This window comes from Macaca thibetana, chromosome 16 (genome assembly GCF_024542745.1).
Source record: "Macaca thibetana thibetana isolate TM-01 chromosome 16, ASM2454274v1, whole genome shotgun sequence".
In the NCBI taxonomy this organism is placed as follows: Eukaryota; Metazoa; Chordata; class Mammalia; order Primates; family Cercopithecidae; genus Macaca; species Macaca thibetana.
The window spans coordinates 71666366-71686284 of NC_065593.1; the positions used below are offsets into that span (position 1 = coordinate 71666366).

Here is a 19919-nt window from a genome sequence, read left to right on the forward strand (position 1 = left end):
CAGGCTTGAGCCACCGCACCCGGCCTTTTTTTTTTTTTAAGACAGAGTCTCACCCTGTCACCCAGGCTGGAATGCAATGGCACAATCCTGGCTCACTGCAACCTCCGTTTCCTGGTTTCAAGCGATTATCCTGCCTCAGCCTCCCAAGTAAGTGGGATTACTTGCATGCCACCACATCCAGCTCGTTTTTGTATTTTTAGTAGAGATGGGATTTCACCATGTTAGCCGGGCTGGTCTTGAACTCCTGACCTCATGATCCACCCACCTCAGCCTCCCAAAGTGCTGGGATTACGGGCATGAGCCACTGCGGCTTGCCTGGTGTCTCTTCTTATAAGGACAATAATCTCATCATGAGGGCCCCACCCTCATGAACTAATTTCAACCTCCCGAAGGCCCCATCTCCAAATACTATCATACTGGGAGTTAGGTTTTCAACATACGAGTTTTTGAGGGGGATGCAAACGTTCAGTACATAATATTCATTCACCATCCTGGGCAACATAGCAAGATGCCCTCCCCCAAACCACCGTCTCTACAAAAATAAAAATTTAAAAATTAGCCAAGGCCAGTGGTGGCTAACGCCTGTAATCTCAACACTTTGGGAGGCCGAGGCAGGTGGATCACTTGAGGTCAGGAGTTCAAGACCAGCCCAGCCAACGTGGTGAAACCCTGTCTCTACTGAAAATACAAAAATTAGCCAGGTGCGGTGGCTTGTGCCTATAGTCCCAGCTACTCAGGAGGCTGAGGCACAAGATTCGCTCGAACCCAGGGGCAGAGGTTGCAGTGAGCTGAGATGCGCCACTGCACTCCAGCCTGAGCAACAAAGTGAGACTCTATCTCCAAAAAAAAAAAAAAAAAAAATTTAGCCAAGCATGGTGGCGTGTGCCTGTAGTCCCCACTACTTGGGAGGCTGAGGTGAGAGGATGACTTGAGCCTGGGAGGTGGAGGCTGCAGTGAGCCGAGGTTGCACTATTGCATTCCAGCCTGGGTGGTAGAGTGAGATGCTGTCTCAAAAAAAAATTTTTTTTTAATCCATTCAGATTCTCTTCCTTGAAACTATGAATGTTGAGTGAAAACACACAAAGAAAGAAAGAAAGGGGCTGGAGCTGAGTTGGCTGAAAGACACAGGGCCGCTAGCTACTGAAGCTGAGGTCCTTTGGTTTCTGTCTTTCTAGGCCGTCTTGTAAACTCATGTTTCAGTTCTGTAAACTATACAACATCCCTCAAATACACCACTTTCTCACTTTTTTCTTCTTTTTGAGACAGGGTCTTGCTCTGTCGTCCAGGCTGGAGTGCAATGGCACAATCAGAGCTCCCTGCAGCCTCAACCTCCTGGGCTGAAGTGATTCTCGTACATCGGCCTCCCAAGTAGCTGAGACTACAGGCATGCACCACCACGCCCAGCTAATTTTTGTATGTTTTGTAGAGATGGGATTTTGCCATGTTGCCCAAGCTGGTCTAGAATTCCTGGGTTCAAGAGATCTGCCCACCCCAGCCTCCCAAAGTGCTGAGATTACAGGTGCGAGCCACTGTGCTCAGCCAAATACAGCCCTTTCTGATTTAATTTAGTGTGTCAGCAATCCCTAGTTATCCACCAAAACTCACGTTTCACCTTCCATTTGTTCTCCTTGTTGCTGGCAGATGGCTGCCTAGCCAGTGACTCTACTTTTCAGTTTCGTTGGATCGAGGTGAGGCCGTAAGTCTAGTTGATGCGAAAGTAATGCATTTGTCTAATGGGTTAGCACTTACAAAATGGTGTCTCTCTCTCTCCTTTCCCTGGCTTGAAGCAGACAAGCTGGTCACATTGGAAGCCCTATGAAGAAGGTGATAGGGCTGCAACATGGAAGGAACCTGGGTCCCTGTGTCAGCTGAAGAGTCTCCAAACCCATCCTGGGTTTACTTGCCTGTTCCTGAGTCTGCAGGTGGGACGGATGTTCCCAGCTGCTGGTAGAACCCCCACGCTGGCTTTCTTACCCTCTGCGTCAGGGCTACGGTGGCAGGCTTGGCTAAATGAAAGTCACTGGTGCTCCCTTCCCCACAAAAAGAGTAACTCAGAAGCAAAACTGCATCCTCGGGGAAACTGCAGAGATCAGTGCCACATATGGAGACCCTTCAGTAAGGAACTGTCCTCGTTTTGAGAAAGAGCTCTTGACCACCTTACTGATCACCAAATAAAAATGTAACCTGCCAGGCGGGGTGACTCATGCCTGCAATCCCAGCACTTTGGGAGGCCAAGGGGGGTGGGTCACTTGATGTCAGGAGTTTGAGACCAGCCTGGGCAACACAGTGAAACCCCGCCTCTACTAAAAATACAAAAATTAGCCAGGAATGGTGACGTGTGATTATAATCCCAGCGACTCAGGAGGCTGAGGCAGGAAAATCACTTGAACCTGAGAGGCAGAGGTTGCAGTGAGCTGAGATTGTGCCGCTGCCCTTTAGCCTGGGTGACAGGGTGAGACTCCATCTCGAACCTTCTTGAAGCCCTCACCAGAAACAGATACTGGCACCATACTTCTTGTACAGCCTGCAGAACCATGAGTGACCAACCCCCCCAATCCCGCTTTTTAAAAAAATATAAATTACCTAGCCTCAGATATTCCTTTATAACAATACAAAATGGACTAATACACAGCTCTGAAGGAAAGTAAGTAGTCAAACTCCCTAGTGGGTAGGGAACCTTGAAGCATGCAGCTGGTACACATTTTTCTCAAAGGGCACATATCCCAAGGTGAGATCTACACTGATTCCCAAACAGTGAAAACCAGTTTGGCTGGTTGGTTGGTATAAGGGTCATTAATTCTTTTATGTTGCCCAGCAGATATGCACACTTCTGTTAAAAGAGTAATTCCTGGCCGGGCGCGGTGGCTCAAGCCTGTAATCCCAGCACTTTGGGAGGCCGAGACGGGCGGATCACGAGGTCAGGAGATCGAGACCATCCTGGCTAACACGGTGAAACCCCGTCTCTACTAAAAAATACAAAAAACGGCCGGGCGCGGTGGCTCAAGCCTGTAATCCCAGCACTTTGGGAGGCCGAGACGGGCGGATCACAAGGTCAGGAGATCGAGACCAGCCTGGCTAATACGGTGAAACCCCGTCTCTACTAAAAAAAATACAAAAAACTAGCCAGGTTAGGTGGCGGGCGCCTGTAGTCCCAGCTACTCGGGAGGCTGAGGCAGGAGAATGGCGTAGACCCGGGAGGCGGAGCTTGCAGTGAGCTGAGATGCGGCCACTGCACTCCAGCCTGGGCGACAGAGCGAGACTCCGTCTCAAAAAAAAAAAAAAAAAAAAAAAAAAAAAAAAAAAAAAAAACTAGCCGGGCGAGGTGGCAGGCGCCTGTAGTCCCAGCTACTCGGGAGGCTGAGGCAGGAGAATGGCGTGAACCCGGGAGGCGGAGCTTGCAGTGAGCCGAGATCCGGCCACTGCACTCCAGCCCGGGCGGCAGAGCGAGACTCCGTCTCAAAAAAAAAAAAAAAAAAAAAAAAGAGTAATTCTTAACTTTCCTGTAGGAACCAGCGCTCACCCGCACCCAGTCCATGTGCTTGGATGAGGTTGACTCCATACCCTGGGTGGACTCTAACTGGCATAAGCCAAGGAGGATAACCCTTCCCCTAGGTCACAGGGATGGCTTCATGGAGAGCATGTAACTCAGTAGGGACCGGGAAGAATCAGGCCTGGGACTTGGACCAATAGGGGAGAGATGTACTTCCTCTATACTTGGAATTATGATAATGGATGTAAAGTCTGGAGCTGTTGTAAATATTTTACCACTGTAAGGAAAGAGCCTGGAGCCTGTCTGAAAATGGAGCAACAATAGAACAAAGCAGAACAGGTTCAAGAGAGACACCAGATTCTGATTTATTTTTATTTTATTTACTTATTATTATTATTATTATTATTATCATTATTATTATTATTTTGAGATGGAGTCTCGCTCTGTCACCCAGGCTGGAGTGCAGTGGCGCGATCTTGGCTTATTGCAAGCTCCACCTCCTGGGTTCACACCATTCTCCTGCCTCAGCCTCCCAAGTAGCTGGGACTACAGGCGACCACCACCACGCCCGGCTAATTTTTTTTTTTTTTTTTTTTTTTATTTTTAGTAGAGACAGGTTTCACTGTCTTAACCAGGATGGTCTCAATCTCCTGAACTCATGATCCGCCTGCCTCAGCCTCCCAAAGTGCTGGGATTACAGGCGTGAGCCACCACACCCAGCTGATTTCTTTTAAACCCCTAATCAAGACACATCTGAAAGCGGACTTATCTCTGGACCTTTTTTTTTTTTAAGACAGAGTTTTACTCCATTGCCCCAGGCTGGAGTGCGTGGCATGATCTTGACTCATTGCAACCTCCACCTCCTGGGTTCAAGCGATTTTCCTGCCTCAGCCTCCCAAGTAGCTGGGATTACAGGCACTTGCAATCACGCCTAGCTAATTTTTATATTTTTAGTAGAGACAGAGTTTTGCCATCTCTACTGGAGTTGGCCAGGCTGGTCTCGAACTCCTGACCTCAGGTGATCCACTGGCCTTGGCCTCCCAAAGCGCTGGGATTACAGGCATGACCCACCGCACCCGAACTGGACTTTTGTTATTATTATCATTTTTTTTAGAGACAGGGTCTTGCTCAGTCACCCAGGCTGGAGTGCAGCGCCTCAATCATAGCTCACTGCAGCCCCAAACTCCTGGGTTCAAGCAACTGTCCTACCGCAGCATCCCAAGTACCTGATACTACAGGTGCACACCACCACACCTGGATAATTAATTTTTTTTTTTTTTTTTTTTTTTTTTGTAGAGAAACAGGGTCTCCCTCTGTTGCCCAAGCTGGTCACACAAATCCCTGGCTTCAATTGATCATCCTACCTCAACCTACCAAAGTGCTGGGATTACATGCATGAGCCACTGCGCCCAGCCGTCTTATTTGAGGTGGTTAATTCCTTTATTCATAAGCCAACTTCGAATTGGGTCTTCTGCCTCTTGCAACCAAAAGAGTCATAAACAATCCAGTCAGGAAGTTGTGAGAGGAAGACAGGATTGACAACAAAGGTGGTTTGGAGAAGGGGTAGACGTATGGATCTCTTGGAATGAACTTAGAGGGTATAGATATTTGAATTGTACGGATGTTCGGCCGGGCGCGGTGGCTCAAGCCTGTAATCCCAGCACTTTGGGAGGCCGAGACGGGCGAATCATGAGGTCAGGAGATCGAGACCATCCTGGCTAACCCGGTGAAACTCCGTCTCTACTAAAAAATACAAAAAAACTAGCCAGGCGAGATGGCGGGCACCTGTAGTCCCAGCTACTCAGGAGGCTGAGGCAGGAGAATGGCGTGAACCCGGGAGGCGGAGCTTGCAGTGAGCTGAGATCCGGCCACTGCACTCCAGCCTGGGCGACAGAGCGAGACTCCGTCTCAAAAAAAAAAAAAAAAAGAATTGTACGGATGTTCACCCAAAGGCCTCCACCGTGGAACAGGCTATTAATATTCAGGTGGCCATGATGGCCTGCTCTGTAGATGTCCATCATCCTCCTTCCCCTGCCAGGCCAGTGCTTGCTTAATGGGATCATGAACCACGTGGCCAAGGCAGCAGAGACAGAGGCTATGCATAAGCTCAGTATCATTCACTTCCTACTACTGAGTGTGGTCTGGCTACTATTCCTGCCGGGGCCCAACCAGCCCTGAGGTTGACTTCACACCCTGAAGGCACCATTCAATTACCTGGTGATCACGACGATAACATTGGACGCTTTCCATAATAGATCAGGAGGAAGAGACATTTTATCTGGATTGGGCCATATTTACTTTCCAATATGTCAGTCTGCTGCCAGCACCAGCATCCATTCACTTTTTTTTTTTTTGAGACAGAGTCTTGCCCTGTCGCCCAGGCTGGGGTGCAGTGGCATGATCCCGGCTCACTGCAACCTCCGCCTTCCGGGTTCAAGCAATTCTTCTGCCCCAGCCTCCTGAGTAGCTGGGATTACAGGCATGTGCCACTACGCCCAGCTAAATTTTTGTATCTTTGGTAGAAACAGGGTTCCACCATGTTGGCCAGGCTGGTCTTGAACTCCTGACCTCATGATCCACCCGCCTCAGTCTCCCAAAGTGCTGGGATTACAGACATGAGCCACCGCGCTGGCCCTTCCATTCACTTTCTGCAAGTCTTTTATGCTGTCATGGATTCCCAGACAGACAACACTGCTCCAACCAAGAAACTCACCTCACGGCAAAATTATGGAATGTCAAATCAAAATAATGAGACACCACCACACGCCTATTAGAATGGCTAAAATGCAAAACACTGACACCACCAAATTCTGGTGAGGATATGGAACAAGAGGAACTCTCATTCATTGCTAGTGGGAATGCAAAATGGTACAGCCACTTCAAAAGACAGTTTGGCAGTTTCTTACAAAGGTAAACATAGTCTTACCATACCATCCAGCAATCGCAATCCGTGGTATTTATCCAAGTGAGTTGAAAACGTGTCTACACAAAAACCTGCACCTGCATACAAATGTTTATAGCAGCTTCATTCGTAATTGCCAAAATTTGAACCAACCAAGATGTGCTTCCATAGCGAAATGGATAAACAAACTGTGGTACATCCATATAATGACAGGATCTTGCTTTGTTGCCCAGGCTGGAGTGCAGTGGCATGATCACTGCTAATTGCAACCTCAAACTCCTGGGCTCCTCTGCCTCAGTCTCCCAAGTAGCTGTGTACAGGAATGTACCATCATGCCCAGGTAATATAAATTTTTATTTTTTGTAGAGATGGAGTCTTGTGATATTGCCTAGGCTGGTCTTGAACTCCTGGGCTCAAGCGATCCTCCGGCCTTGGTATATGAACATACAATGGAATATTATTCAATGATAAAAAAGAAGGCTGGACCAGGCACAGTGGCTCATACCTGTAATATCAGCACTTGGGGAGACCAAGGCGGGCGGATCACCTGAGGTCAGGAGTTTAGGACCAGCCCAGAGAAACCCCGTCTCTACAAAAAAAATACAAAAATTAGCCAGACGTGGTGGCATGCACCTGTAATCCCAGCTACTAGGGAGGCTGAGGCAGGAGAATCATTTGAACTTGCGAAGCAGAAGTTGCAGTGAGCTGAGATTGAGCCACTGCACTCCAGCCTGGGCAACAGAGCAAGACTGTCTCAAAAAAAAAAAAAAAAAAAAAAAAGAAAGAAAGAAAAAGAAAAAGAAAAGAAGGCTGGGCATGGTGGCTCATGCCTAGAATCTCAGCACTCTGGGAGGCCAAGGTGGGCGGATTGTTTGAGTCCAGGAGTTTGACACCAGCCTGGGCAACATGGTAAAACCTGGTCTCTACAAAAAATATAACAATTAGCCAGGCATGGTGGTGCACACCTGTCATCCCAGCTACTTGAGAGGCTGAAGTGGAAGGATCACTTGAGCGTGGGAGTTGGAGGCTGCAGTAAGACGTGTTGCATCACTGCACTCCAGCCTGGGCAACAGAGTGAGAACCAGTCTCAAAAAAAACAGACCGGGTGCAGTGGCTCACACCTGTAATCCCAGCACTTTGGGAGGCCGAGGCAGATAGATCACTTGAGGTCAGGAGTTTGAGTTTGAGACCAGCTTGGCCAAAACAGTGAAACTCCGTCTCTACTGAAAATACAAAATATAGGCCGGGTGCAGTGGCTCATGCCTGTAATCCCAGCACTTTGGGAGGCCGAGGTGGGCAGATCACCCGAAGTCAGGAGTTTGAGACCAGCCTGGCCAACATGGAGAAACCCCATCTCTACTAAAAATACAAAAATTAGCTGGGCATAGTGGCATATGCCTGTAATCCCAGCTACTCCAGAGGCCGAGGCAGGGGAATTGCTTGAACCCAGGAGTAGAGGTTGCAGTGAGCCGAGATCATAGCCACTGCACTCCAGCCTGGGTGACAGAGTGAGACTCCATCTCAAAAAAAAAAAAAAAAAATTTAGCCAGGCATGGTGGCACACACCTGTAGTCCCTGCTACTCAGGAGTCTGAGGCAGGAGAGAGAATTGCTTGAACCCAGAAGGTGGAGGTTGCACTGAGCCGAGATCTTGCCACTGCACTCCAGCCTGGACGACACAGCAAGACTCCATCTCAAAAACAAACAAATAAACAAACAAGCAAGCAAAAAAGAAATGAGCTATCAATCCATGAGAAAAACACACAGAAACCTTAAATGCCTATTGCGAAATGAAGGAAGCCAATATGAAAAGGTTACACACTGTATGATTCCAACTACAGTAAATGACATTCTAGAGAAGATAAAACTATGGAGACTAAAAAGATTAGTAGTTGGGGCCGGGTGCAGTGGCTCACACCTGTAATACTAGCACTTTGGGAGGCCGAGGCGGGCGGATCACGAGGTCAGGAGTTCGAGACCAGCTGGCCAATATAGTAAAACCCCGTCTCTACTAAAAAATACAAAAATTAGCCGGCCATGGTGGCTTGTACCTGTAGTCCCAGCTACTCGGGAGGCTGAGGCAGGAGAATTGCTTGAACCCGGGAGGCGGAAGTTGCAGTGAGCCGAGATCAGACCACTGCACTCCAGCCAGGGCGACAGACCAAGACCCCATTTCAAAAAAAGAAAAAAAAAAAAAAGAAGTAGTGGTTGGAAAGGGTTTTAGGGGAGGAAGAGGACAATGAATAGGTGGACTACAGCATTTTAAAGGCAGTGAAACTATTCTGTGTGATACTGTAACAGTGGATATATGACATTATACTTTTGTCAAAAACCATAGAATGCACAATACAAAGAGTGAACCCTATAGTGTCAACTATGGACTTTAATACTAATGTATACTATTAAATATTAAGTATTATGTTATTATTATTATATTATTGTTAATAAAGTTAATTATAATGTATCAGTATTAGTTTATCAATTGTAACAAACATACCATACTAAGGCAAGCTGTTAATAACAGGGAAAATTGGTGAGGGAAAGTGAAGGAATATACAGGAACCCTCTGTACTTTCCACTCAATATTTCTGCAAACCTAAAACTGCTAAAAAGTAATAGTCAATTAATTAAGAAAATATGCTGCAATGTGAAAACTAGAGCATATCACCAAACTTTCCGTATTCTGTTACATTGAAATCCATTAGTCTGGCCATGCACAGTGGCTCATTAGTCTGGACTCCACTTGGATGCATATTTTACTTTTACCCATGCACGAATATTGAACATTATGTATTGGTCATTTGGAACATATTGGACTTTAAGGTATGCAGATCTTCCAAGTGTTAACACATTGAATTGTACAACATCAAAACATTGCACTCATTAAACAGAAATGTCTTTAGGTATTTGAAAGCTATCAAGCTTACAGTGCTGGATTAAAGGCTTCAGGCTTTTAAATTTTCCCTTGAAAGTTTTTTGTTGTTGTTGTTTGTTTTGAGACGGAGTCTCGCTCTGTCGCTCTGTGGACAGGTTGGAGTGCACTGGCGCCATCTAGGCTCACTGCAAGCCCCGCCTCCCAGGTACAAGCAGTTCTCCTGCCTCAGCCTCCCAAGTAGCTGAGACTACAGGAGCGTGCCACCGCGCCTAGCTAATTTTTGTATTTTTAGTAGAGATGGGGGTTTCACCATGTTGGCCAGGCTGGTCTCGATCTTCTCTTGACCTCGTGATCCGCCCTCCTCGGCCTCCCAGAGTGCTGGGATTACAGGCGTGAGCCACCACGCCCGGCCTTCCCTTGAAAGTGTAAATTGTTTCATTAGCCACAAACAGTTAAATTATCTTCCTTGAAGCGACATGCTCACTTTCCTTGAAGCGACATGCTCAGATATTTTCTAAAAAACATCTGCAAACTGCCCGACTCTGAATAATCTAGTTTGTCTGTCAGTTGTTCCTTCAATGAAAATTCGGTTCCATTGAAAAGCAGCTAGTTCAGAGTGCAACTGGAACATCCCACAAGTGTTTTACTCAAGCAAAAACTATTGTATTTTCGTATGCATAGAGGTGATTTATTCATACTTCCTATTGTCAAAGAAAATATTAAAAAGCCGCGCACTCAAGCGTTGAAACTTAATACACTTAATTATTCTTAGAGCATCACCAAGGATATGCTTCAGTAAACCTGGCTTTTTCCCCCCACCAGTGCACGAAGGTAAAGATTATGACTATTAGTAATTTAGTTCAACTGCCTTAAATTTGCTATTTCACCATCGGTGCAAATGTCAACGCAATAAATAACTTGTTTTCATGAAAAGCATTTCCTGAATGCCTCAGAGTTCACAGACCAAGGTGAGTTAAGTGACATATCACACACAGCCTAGATTAGAAAGATATGCACCAAAATGTTAATACATTTTGTAGTAGTGGTTAACTTGGACTGATAAAAATTAGGGCCAATTTCGATTTTCTTTTTTTTTCTTTCCCCAGACGGAGTTTTGCTCTACCTTCCAGGCTGGAGTGCAGTGGTGCAGTCTCGGCTCACTCCTGCCTCAGCCTCCCCAGTAGCTGGGATTAAAGGCACGCGCCACCACGGCCGGCTAATTTTTGTATTCTTGGTAGAGACGGGGTTTCACCGTGTTGACCGGGCTGGTCTTGAACTCTTGACCTCGTAATCCGCCCGCTTTGACTTTCCAAAGTGCTGGGATTACAGGCGTGAGTCGCCGCGCACGGCATTTTTTTTTTTTTTTTTGTAAAGGTTGTCTTGCTCTATTACCCAGGCTGAAGTGCAGTGGCGGGATCTCTGCGCACTGCAGCTTCCGCCTCCCCGGTTCAAGGATTGTCCTGTCTCACCCTCCGGAGCAGCTGGGACTACAGGCGCTCGTCACCACGCCCCGCTAATTTTTGCGTTTTTAGTAGAGATTAAGTTTCACCTTGTTGGCCAGGCTGGTCTCGAACTCCTTAACCTCAAGTGATCCGTCCACCTCGGCATCCCAAAATGCTGGGATTACAGGCGTGAGCCACCGAGTCTGGCCCAATTTCGATTTTCTTTACTTGGCTTACCCTTTTTTTTTTTCTTTTTTTCCCGAGACAGTCGTGCTCTGTCGCCCAGGCTGGGGTGCAGTGGCGCAATCTCGGTTTACAGCAACCTCTGCCTCCCGGGTTCAAGCGATTCTCCTGCCTCAGCTTCCCTAGTAGCTAGGATTACAGGCGCACGCCACCACGCCCGGCTAATTTTTTTTGTATTTTTAATAGAGACTGGGTTTCATCAGGTGTTGGCCAGGCTGGTCTCCAACTCCTGACCTCAGGTGATCCGCCCGCCTCAGCCTCCCAAAGTGCTGGGATTATAGGCATGAGCCACCACGCCCGGCCGGTTTAGCCATATTTTATACAAACTTGTGAAGAACAAGTGTTACGTGTCTAAGAATAAAACAAAATTGTGTATTTGTAAAAATCACAAATGCAGCATATTTACATGAAACAAGCATACAGATACTGTGCATGGCACCAGAAAGTCTCTAAATCTTTACTCAAAAGTTAACTTCAGGATGTTGGTTGGGGGCGAGGGGGAGACAAACCCGTACCATTTGGCACTTAGGGACCTTGTTGTGTTAATTTTCCCTTTACTCCAGAGGGAAAGAAGAGTCAGGGGGAGGAAAACGGCCGAAGGGACAGAGGTCAGATTTGAAGTTCTCTGGGATGGAAAAGCCTGTTCACCCAGGAGTCCAACAGTTCCTAGCACATAACAGGTTATCACATTAATCTCTGCTGAATAAACGCGGGAAAGAAAGAGAAGAAAGGGACAAGAAGGTTGGCGGGAGAAGGAAGCTGCGGGAGGATTTCGCGATCTGCAGGGCTCCCAATGCCGCCTGCCCTGCAGAGGGTCCCGGGGAACTTTGTAAACTGAAGGCGCCCAGATCCGCCCAAGTCAACTGAACTAGAATGGGATGGGGTAGGCACTGGAACCTTGTTTAAAGTTCCCCAGGTGAGCCCAATGGACAACCAGAGTTGAGAACGCTCGAAGAACCCAACAGGAAAGCGAGCACCCAAACCCGGCAGCGCGGATGCCATGCAGTTACCCGGCAGCAGGGATCGGAGGGTCAGGCGCAGGCGCTCCGCAGCCCTCGCGGCCGCTCCGGGCCCACGGCGCAGGCGCGCGGGAGGTCCAGGCTGCCGGCAGGGACAGCGACGCAGAAAAGCGCAGGCGCGCGCCGCCGCAGCTGGGGGCGGCTGCCAAATCACTTGCCGCTGGGCGCGAGACCGCGATGCGCGGGGGCAGGAGCGTGATGATGGCATCACGTAAGGAGAGGGTGTGAGAAGCCGGATCCTGTGGTGACCCAGTGGCCTAATGGATAAGGCATCAGCCTCCGGAGCTGGGGATTGTGGGTTCGAGTCCCATCTGGGTCGCGTGTGATTAGTTTTGGTGGAATAAAGGGTGATCGTTGGACAGATTGCGACGTGGTTCCTTCGGTTCTCGGCAGCTATCGTTATCACAAATGAAGAGGTGCTTTTGAGAGTTTTAAAAACACTGTCAGCGAATGGGTACAAAAATACGGTGAAACCTAGTGTTACGAAGCACAGTAGGGTAATTATAGCTAACGGCAATTTACTGTATATTTCAAAGTAGCTAGAAGAAAATATTTGAAATGCTCCAAACACAAAGAAATGATCAGTGCTTGAGGTGACCGCTATCCTAGTTATCCTGATTTGATCATTACATATTACACGAATGTAACACAGTATCACTTGTTATTCGGGGTGGGGTGGCTCACGCCTGTAATTCCAGCTCTTTAGGAGGCCAAGGCGAGAGAATAGCTTGAGTCCGGGAGTTTGAGACCAGCCTGGGCGACATAAGGAGACGACACCACCCCCAACCCCAACCTCCCAGAAAAAAATTTTAAAATTAGCTGTGAGTTATACGATTGGGCCACTGCACTCCAGCCTGGGTAACAGAGCGAGACCCTGTCTCAAAAAACAAAAACAAAAAAACTCAAAATCGATATGAAGTATCAATCTTTAAAAAGAATTTAAAAACCAGGCCGTGGCTCATGCCTGTAATCCTAGTGCTTCCGGAGGCCGAGGCCTCACCTGAGGTCAAGAGTTCGAGACCAGACTGACCAACATTTGAAATACTAAATATGAAAAATTAGCCAGGCGTGGTGGCGCATGCCTGTAGTCCCAGCTAATTGGGAGGCTGAGGCAGGAGAATCTCTTGAACCTGAGAGGCGGAGGTTGCAGTGAGCCGAGATCGCAACATTGCACTTCAGCCTGGGCAACAAGAGCAAAACTCTGTCTCTAAATAAATAAATAAATATATATATATATATATATATATTTTTTTTTTTAGGCCAGCCGCAATGGCTCGCAACTGGAATCCCAGCACTTTGGGAGGCCAAGGCAGGCGGATTACCTTAGGTCAGGAGTTCAAGACCAACCTGGCCAACATGGTGAAATCCTGTCTCTACTAAAAGTACAAAAATTAGCCAGGCGCTCTGGCCCATGCCTGTAATCCTAGCTACTCTGGAAGCTGAGGCAGGAGAATCGCTTGAACCCAGGAGCTGGAAGTTGCAGTAAATCGAGAACCGAGATGGTGCCATTGCACTCTAGCCTGGGTGACAGAGCCAGACTCCGTCTTAAAAAAATAAATAAATAAATAAATAAGGCCGGGCATGGTGGCTCATGCCTGTAATCCCAGCACTTTGGGAGGCCAAGTCGGGCGAATCATGAGGTCAAGAAATCGAGACCACCCTGGCCAACAGGGTGAAACCCTGTCTCTACTAAAAATACAAAAACAGCTGGGCGTGGTGGCGCCTGCCTGTAGTCCCAGCTACTTGAGAGGCTGAGGCAGGAAAATCACTTGAACTTGGGAGGTGGAGGTTGCAATGAGCGCCGAGATTGCACCACTGCACTCCGGCCTGGTGACAGAGCGAGACTCTATCGAAAATAAATAATAATAATAATAATAATAATAATTTTAAAAAGTGTTTTTCTCCAGCATTATTGAGATGTAATTGACAAAAATTGCTCACATGGAGGAAGCATTTATTCTTGCTTAACTTTTACTGATTTTTAAACGAAAAAGACTTTACCAAACACAAACTGGCAACTAAACATATGGCATCATCTCTTTTTCTACTTTTTTTGTGTGTGTGTGAGATGGAATCTCGATATTGTAGCCCAGGCTGGAGTGCAATGGCACGATCTTGGCTCACTGCAACCTCCGTCCCCCAGGTTCAAGCGATTCTGCTGCCTCAGCCTTCCGAGTTCTGTCTACTTTTTCAACCCGAGATTCACAATGGGCAGCCACACTTACGAAACTTTCTCCCTATTCTTATTCCAAGGGATGTGTGAGCAGATCCAACTGTGCTGGCCTCAGATTTCCAGGACAGTACTAAGGAAAGTTTATAGCAGAGTAACTGTGGAGTTACACCATACAACTATAATAAACATAATTTATTGTTGCTGTCTTCAAAGTATTATGAACAACAAATTGTAATTAGGACAGTTCGTTTGTTTGTGCCTGTGTGTGTGAGAGAGAGAGAGATCTGCAAATTAGTGAAATAAAAAAAACACACACACAATAATCAGAGTTTAAGCTTTTCAGATCAGTTCAGTTGACTAGCTTGAAATTTTTATTTATTTATTTATTTTTGAGACAGAGTCTTGCTCTTTTGCCTAGGATGGAGTGCAGTGCCATGATGGGGGCTCACTTCAACCTCCACCTCCCATGTTCAAGCGATTCTCATGCCTCAGCCTCCAGAGTAGCTGGAATTACAGGCATGTGCCACCATGCCTGGCTAATTTTTCTATTTTTAGTGGAGACTGGGTTTCACCATGTTGCCCAGGCTGGTCTTGAACTCCTGATGTCAGGTTATCCGTCTGCCTCAATCTGCCAAAGTGCTGAGATCACAGGCATGACCCACGGCACCCAGCCTAGCCTGGAAAGTTTAAACTCTTCTTGCACACTTGTACAAAAGGAACATCCACTGAGTTCATCCCTACTCTTTAAAAACAACTAAACACTAAATGCAATGTTGTGTCCTGGGTTGAAGTCTGAAACAGAAAAGGATATTAGTGGAAAAAAATCAGTAGACTCAAATACTGTACAGCGTGGAGTATCTTTTTTTTTTTTTTTTTTTGAGACAGAGTCTCGCTCTGTCACCCAGGCTGGAGTGCAGTGGCCGGATCTCAGCTCACTGCAAGCTCCGCCTCCCGGGTTTACGCCATTCTCGTAACTGGGACTACAGGCGCCCGCCACCTCGCCCAGCTAGTTTTTTGTTTTTTTTTTTTTAAGTAGAGACGGGGTTTCACCGTGTTAGCTAGGAAGGTCTTGATCTGCTGACCTTGTGATCCAGCCCGTCTTGGCCTCCCAAAGTGCTGGGATTACAGGCTTGAGCCACCGCGACCGACCGGAATTTCATTACTAGTAATGAACCAGTGTTGATTTCTTAGTTTTGACAAATATACATAGTGACATAAGATGTTAACATTAGGGTTAAGGGATATGCCAGAACTCTGCCCTACATTTGCAGCTTTTCTGTAAATCTGAATTTACTCCAAAATAAAAAGTGTATTAAAAGAAAATCCAACCACTAATAACCAGTGGAGAATTTTAATGGATACCCTTGTCCCTTAAGATTAGAAATTAGTGTTGAATTTTTTTTTTTTTTTAACATGGAACGCTTCACGAATTTGCATGTCATCCTTGCACAGGGGCCATGCTAATCTAGTCTGTATCGTTCCAATTTTAGTATATGTGCTGCCGAAGCGAGCACTTAGTGCTGAATTTTTAAACCAGAAAGCATTAATAAATACAGAAGACCAAGAATAATTTCCAGTTCAATTCCTGGTAGGTATCTCAGAGTTGAATATTGGTGGCCACATTAGGTCCTTGGATGCAGTAGGTATTCAAAAAATCTGAACTGCGGCCAGGTGAAGTGTCTCATGCCTGTAATTCCAACACTTGGGGAAGCTGAGGGGAGAGGATCACTTGAGACCAGGAGTTCAAGACCAGCCTGGGAAACATGGTGAAACCGCCCCCATCTCTACGAAACAATTAAAAAAAAAAAATCAGCCTCGCATGCAGTAGCACACACCTGTGGTCCCAGCTACTCAGGATGCTGAGGTCAGAGGATCCTTTAATCTAGGAGATTGAGACTGCAGTGAGCTGTGTTCATGCCACTGCACTCCAGCCTGACCGAAACCCTAACTCAAAACAAACAAAACGGCCAGATGCAGTAACTCAACTCATGCCTGTAATCCCAGCACTTTGGGAGGCCGAGGTGGGCAGATCACAAGGTCAGGAGTTCGAGACCAGCCTGGTCAATATGGTGAAACCCCGTGTCTACTAATAATACAAAAATTAGCTGGGCATTGTGGTGTGGTCCTGTAGTCCCAGCTACTTGGGAGACTGAGGCAAAAAGAATCACTTGAACCCAGGAGGTGGAGGTTACAGTGAGCCGAGATTGCACCACTGCACTCCAGCCTGGGCGACAGAGCGAGACTCCATCTCAAAAAAATAAAATAAAATAAAATAAACTGCATGGTCTCCTGTCCCCCACCTGCAGCCAGCATCTGGAAATTACAGACAGTGACAATGTGTCCTTGATCCCCCAAATGCACAGATATTGGAATGTGCAGCCCCCAAGTCTGGGCACCACAAACTCATCCTGGATTCTCTGCCCCTTGAGCTTCTGACAGCTGCTCAGTCCTCTACGGTGCTCATCTGCCTCTCCCACCTTCTTCCCCTTCTTCAGCCTCCTTCTGAGCCCAGCTCCTTCTCTCTGGGAGATGTTTCTAGCCTCACTCACCATAGTCCATTGAGCTGGAGTCAGCAAATAGTGATTGAGTGCCTTTAGCTTGTCCCTCTGCTGGCTCTTGCCTGAGTGCAGAAGCATTCTGCAAGACTGGGCGCAGTGGCTTAAGCCTGTAATCCCAGCATTTTGTGAGGCCGAGGTGGGCAGATCACCTGAGGTCAGGAGTTCAAGACCAGCCTGGCCAACATGGTGAAACCCATCTCTACCAAAAATACAAAAAGTAGCCGGGTGTGGTGGCGTGTGCCTGTAATCCCAGCTACTCAAGAGGCTGAGGCAGGAGAATCGCTTGAACCCAGGAGGCGGAGGTTCAGTGAGCTGAGATCGCACCATTGCACTCCAGCCTGGGTGACAGAGCAAGACTCCAGCTCAACACACACACACAAAAACAACAACAAAAAAAACATTCTGCAGGTTGCAGGTTCTCCACCCCTTCAAGCTCAGCCCCGGGCCTATGGTGCTTCTCACAATTCCTGTTTGCCCTCTCTCCGAGCAGCCAGGCTGCATCATGAGTGGTGTCTACGTGTCCAGAGTCCCCACTTGCTGTCCTCCCTCCGCTGCCACCTGACACACTCCTCCCCAGCAGTGGCCTCTTCATAGACAAATTTAAGGAACATCTTTCAGTCCCTGTCTTGCTTAAGTTGGCCCTGACATTAGAAATTCCTGTTGAATCTTTCTTCTGGAAACACACTTTTTCTGGGCTTCCAGGAAATCCTTTTCTTGGTTCTCCAGACAACTCCTTAGACTCCTTGACCAATTCCCTCTTGTTGTCAATAATGGAAACAAACCAGCCCTACCTAAGCAAAGCACGTTATAACTCACTGGAAAATTAGAGGGGAGAGAGCGCTCACTAAATCACTAAAGAGACAGGAGGTGGGGAGCTGTAGGACCAGGTTTGGGAACCTGCAAGAATAAAGACCAGAGCCCCTGAAAAGCAAGAAGCTGGAAGCACAGCAAATGTCAGAGCCAGATGGCCGTCACTGTAGCCAGCGCCTCCGATTGTTTGTTTGAGATGGACTCTTGCTCTGTTGCCCAGGCTGGAATGCAGTGGCACGATCTTGGCTCACTGCAACCTTCACCTCCTGGGTTCAAGCAATTCTCCTGCCTCAGCCTCCCAAGTAACTGAGACTACAGGCTCCCACCACCATCCCCAACTAATTTTTTATATTTTTAGTAGAGATGGGATTTTACCATGTTGGTCAGGCTGGTCTCGAACTCCTGACTTCAGTTGATCCACTTGCCTTGGCCTTCCAAAGTGCTGGGATTACAGGTGTGAGCCACCATGCCCGGCCAATTTTTATATTTTTAGCAGAGATGGGGTTTTGCCATGTTGGCCAGGCTGGTCTCAAATTCCTAACCTCAAGTGATCTGTCCTCCTCGGCCTCCCAAAGTGCTGGGATTACAGGCATAAGCCACCATGCCTGGCCATGTCTGATGGTTTTCATTGTCCTCGGGCCACTTGCTCCTGAATCAAGGTTCCAGACAAAAGCTTAACGAGTAGTTCAGCTTTGGCCCAGCTCAGTGTGATGGTTAATACTGAGTGTCAACTTGATTGGATTGAAGGATACTAAGTGTTGATCCTGGGTGTGTCTGTAAGGGTGTTGCCAAAGGAGATCAACACTTGAGTCGGTGGGCCGCGAAAGGCAGAGCCACCCTTAACCTCGGGGGGCGCAAGCTAATCAGCTGCCAGCACAGCTAGAATATAAGCAGGCAGAAAAATGTGAGAAGAGAGACTGGCCTAGCCTCCCAGCCTACAGCTTTCTCCCATGCTGGATCCTTCCTGCCCTTGAACATCAGACTCCAAGTTCTGCAGTTTTGGAACTTGGACTGGCTCTCCTTGCTCCTCAGGCTGCAGACGGCCTCTTGTGGGAGCTTGTGATCGTGTGAGCTAGTTTATATAACATATATATAAACTCACATATATGAGTTTATTATAACATAAACTCATATATATGAGTTTATTATAACATATATAAACTCGTATATATGAGTTTATTATAACGTATATAAACTCGTATATATGAGTTTATTATAACATGTATAAACTCGTATATATGAGTTTATTATAACATGTATAAACTCATATATGAGTTTATTATATTATTTTATTTATATATATATATATTTTTTTTTCCATTGGTTCTGTCCCTCTAGAGAACCCTAATTCACTCAGTGACTCACACCTGTAATCCCAGTACTTTGGGAGGCTCAGGCAGGAGAATGGCTTGAGCCCCAGAGTCTCTGTCCCCTTCTCCCTTGCCCTCTCCCTCCCCTTCCCTTCCCCTTCTTCCTCTTTCTCTTCTTCCTCTTCCGCTGCTTCTTATTTTCTGAGACAGGTTCTCCATCTGTTGCCAAGGCTGGAATATAGTGGCACAATTGTGACTCACTGCTTCTCAATCTCCTGAGAGCCCAGGAGTTTGAGGCTGCAGTAAGCTATTATCACACCACCACACTCCTGTCTGGGTGACAGAGCAAGACCCTGTCTCTAAAAGCAAACAAACAAAAAACTCTGCTATGGTAGAGGTCAATTTTCTGTTTTATACTGATAATTCTGCTTACTTTAGTCCCGTGGTTCTCAACTGGGCCAATTTTTCTCCCCAAGTGACATTTGGCAATATCTGGAGATTTGCAATTGTCACAATGGAAGTGGAGGGGGTTGCTATTAACATCTAGAGGGCAGAGGTCGGGATGCTGCTTAACATCTTAAAACACACAGGACAGTTCCCCCCAAAAAGTGATGATCCCGGCGGAGCATGGTGGCTCATACCTGTAATCCCAGCACTCTGGGAGGCCAAAGCGAGTGGATCACCTGAGATCAGGAGTTCAAGACCAGCCTGATCAACATGATGAAATCCCATCTCTACTAAAAATACAAAAAGTAGCCGGGTGTGGTGGTGGGTGCCTGTAATCCCAGCTACTCGGGAGGCTGAGGCAGGAGGATCGCTTGAACCTGGGAGGCAGAAGTTGCAGTGAGCCGAGATCATGTCATTGTACTCCAGACTAGGCGACAGAGCAAGACAATGTCTCAAAAAAAAAAAAGATGATCCAGCCCAAAATGTCAACAGTATCAAGGTGGAGAAACTGCCATAAAGGCTTAGCAAACAGGGATAGTATGACGACATTATTGATAAGCCACATTAAAATATTTAGAGCCACATCAATTGTCCCTGTTTTTATGATTTCTTCTTTGTTCCCATGCAGTTTCAGCGGCAAAGTAAGGGCGT

At 47.0% G+C, this 19919-nt stretch overlaps 1 protein-coding gene and 2 non-coding genes across 3 annotated transcripts in view; 1 reads left to right on the top strand and 2 right to left on the bottom strand.

The window, feature by feature from the left end:
- The window catches only part of KPNA2 (karyopherin subunit alpha 2), a 140903-nt gene that overhangs the window by 15886 nt on the left and 105098 nt on the right, over positions 1-19919 (bottom strand). The window lies entirely within an intron of this gene.
- On the top strand, positions 12217-12289 carry TRNAR-CCG (transfer RNA arginine (anticodon CCG)). The gene has a single exon. It is a non-coding gene; the product is annotated as a tRNA-Arg (tRNA).
- LOC126940111 (U6 spliceosomal RNA) lies at positions 15551-15657 on the bottom strand. The gene has a single exon (XR_007720622.1). It is a non-coding gene; the product is annotated as a U6 spliceosomal RNA (small nuclear RNA).